Source organism: Gekko japonicus, unplaced genomic scaffold (assembly GCF_001447785.1).
Source record: "Gekko japonicus isolate JY-2015 unplaced genomic scaffold, Gekko_japonicus_V1.1 scaffold5173, whole genome shotgun sequence".
Classification (NCBI taxonomy): domain Eukaryota; kingdom Metazoa; phylum Chordata; class Lepidosauria; order Squamata; family Gekkonidae; genus Gekko; species Gekko japonicus.
The window spans coordinates 41,623-44,583 of NW_015163244.1; the positions used below are offsets into that span (position 1 = coordinate 41,623).

The 2,961-nt window shown below is 47.6% G+C and overlaps 2 non-coding genes across 2 annotated transcripts; both read left to right on the forward strand.

The window, feature by feature from the left end:
• The first annotated feature begins 2,309 nt into the window (after positions 1-2,309).
• TRNAG-GCC lies at positions 2,310-2,381 on the forward strand. Its single transcript has one exon. It is a non-coding gene; the product is annotated as a tRNA-Gly (tRNA).
• Positions 2,382-2,809: 428 nt separating this feature from the next.
• On the forward strand, positions 2,810-2,881 carry TRNAG-GCC. Its single transcript has one exon. It is a non-coding gene; the product is annotated as a tRNA-Gly (tRNA).
• Positions 2,882-2,961: the final 80 nt, after the last annotated feature.

Consider the following 2,961-nt stretch of genomic DNA (forward strand, 5'->3'; position numbering starts at 1 on the left):
CTGGAAATTGGGGGTTAGGGGACATGCTTGGAAATGAAGCCATTTGGAAGTCCACGTTCCCTTCTGTTTAATAAGAAGCATCCTTCTATCTTATTCTATCCTAAGAAAGACCACTCCAAGTGTTGCTGATCAATAGTAAATAAATAAATAAATAGCTGTTCCCCTAAAGCAGGGGTGTCGAACTCAGTTGTTATGAGGGCCGGATCTAACATAAATGAGAGCTTGTTGGGTCGGCCACGTGTGTCCTAAAATGTAATGCCAGGTTTTTGTTGTTCAGTCGCACAGTCGAGTCCGACTCTTCGCGACCCCATGAACCAGACTTCAGTCTTTCCCAGCATCAGGGTCTTCTCCAGTGAGTGCTCCCTTCTATTTGGGTGGCCAAAGTATTTGAGCTTCAGTTTCATTATCAATGCCAGGTAGCAGAGATATAAACTTTATAAAGGACACAAACACAAAGGTTTTTTTAAACTTAAAATAAAAAACATGCTGAAAACATTAGCACTCTTGCGATATTTTGTTTATTTAACAATGTCTGATAATTGATACCTCTTGCTCTGAATTATTGCACCAAAATGTCTGTGCTGTTGCAATCTTGAGTATGCTGTTCAGGCGTGTATCTGTAAGCTGCAAACCTACGATGACGCAGCAGCAGCAGCAGAACCGGAAGAAGAAGCAGAAGACAGCCAGTTCCACTGCAGGCCCGATAGAAGCCCTCTGGGGGCCTGAACCGGCCCCTGGGCTGCATGTTTGACACCCCTGCCCTAAAGCCTCACCAAAAGGACAAGGAAGATGCTCTAGATCAGGGGTCCCAACCATTTCCAGCCTGTGGGCATCTCCGGAATTCTGACAAAGATCAGTGGATGCAAGCACAAAATGGCTGCTGCAGAAGGCGGAGCCAGCAACAAAATGTCGGGGGGGCGCGAGGTTATGCGTAGCTCTTAACCTCTTCAGCATTGAAGTAACCTTGAAGTGACTCTTCAACATTGCTGGCAGTAGCTCTGCTTAACAGGATCCCTTTTAAGAAGAACATGTTGTTTAAAAAGATATTCCCTTGCATGTACACAACTTACCTCCAGTCGCATGGTGAAGGGGTTTTGGGGGGCTGTGGTGCGAAAACTAAAAACAAAAACAACCCAACAAAAAGCACAGCCAGTCAGAATCCCTGCTGGGTAAAAGTGCCACCAGCCACACCCACTTTCCAAAAACACTTGGCAGGCTGGAGGAAAGGTGTCAGAAGGCCCCATGGTGCCCACGGGGCACCCCGTTGGAGACCCCTGCTCTAGACCAATTAAACACATGCCTGTTGCCTGGCTGAAGAAACCTTCCAGGTTTCCAGGTTGGGAAACAAAGGGTGCATAGCAACAGAATCAGCTGATTACCCTTGACCATTAAGGAAGATACTTTTACACATCTATCTCCTATTTCGACATGCCTCTCTGTTCCCCACCACTGAAATCCAAACAAATGGTGACTGCATGACCTTAACTCATTATTGCTGTTTACTCTTTGTATAGGTCAAAACAGCTTAATTCAGCTGTATGCTAACTTACTGTCCACCCGTGTAGAGGCATCTGCCTGTATATTTGAACTGTTAACTTCCATTTCAATGTATCTGAAGAAGCATGCGTTTAACCAATTAACCTTTGTTGGTCTTAAAGGTACTAAGGTAAAAGGTAAAGGTTTCCCCCTTGCTCGAAAGCGTCGAATCCGACTCTAGGGTTGCGGTGCTCATCTCCATTTCCAAGCCGGAGAGCCGGGGCTGTCCGAAGACGTTTCCGTGGTCATGTGGCCGGCATGACTAGACACCGAGGCGCACGGAACGCTGTTCCCTTCCCACCAAAGCGGGACCTATTTATCGACTTGCAATTTCTTGCTTTTGAACTGCTAGGTTGGCAGGAGCTGGGGCCAGAGACGGACGCTCACTCCGTCATACGGCACTCGGGTCTCGAACTGCCGAACTACCGACCTTCCAGCCTGCAGTTCAGCGTCTTAACCACTTGAGCCACCACACCTCACTTAAAGCTCACTTAAAGGTACTATTGGACTCACAATTTGTTTTACTGCCTCAGACCAACACATCTGTCCACCTGAAGAAACCGAAGTTATACGTCAACCCGATTGAATCTGCATACGTTTGTGCATGAATAAATCTACGGTTTGGCAAAGGGCAGCTTTCTCTTCTTTGCTCTTAAATGGCATGTGGTTCATTCATTTGGGCTGTGCTTTCTTTGAGCCCCCCTTTCCCCCCAGTAAGGCAGGAAGCAAGTTTCAGTGTTAATGAAAAAGGAAAAGACGCCAGGCTTTCTTGAGGGGCTGTAGCTCAGTGGTAGACTATCTGCTTGCCATGCAGAAGGTCCCAGGTTCAATCCCCGGCAGCACCAGTTGAAAGGACCACGTAGTAGGTGAAGTGGAAGCCTTCTGCCTGAGACGTACGGCACTTGGGTCTCGAACTGCTGAGCTACCCACCTTCCAGCATGCAGTTCAGCGTCTTAGCTACTTGAGCCACCGCACCTCACTTAAAGCTCACTTAAAGGTACCATTGGACTCACAATTTGTTTTACTGCCTCAGACCAACACATCTGTCCACCTGAAGAAACCGAAGTTATACGTCAACCCGATTGAATCTGCATACGTTTGTGCATGAATAAATCTACGGTTTGGCAAAGGGCAGCTTTCTCTTCTTTGCTCTTAAATGGCATGTGGTTCATTCATTTGGGCTGTGCTTTCTTTGAGCCCCCCTTTCCCCCCAGTAAGGCAGGAAGCAAGTTTCAGTGTTAATGAAAAAGGAAAAGACGCCAGGCTTTCTTGAGGGGCTGTAGCTCAGTGGTAGACTATCTGCTTGCCATGCAGAAGGTCCCAGGTTCAATCCCCGGCAGCACCAGTTGAAAGGACCAGGTAGTAGGTGAAGTGGAAGCCTTCTGCCTGAGACTCCGGAGAGCTGCTACCAGTCTGAGTAGACAA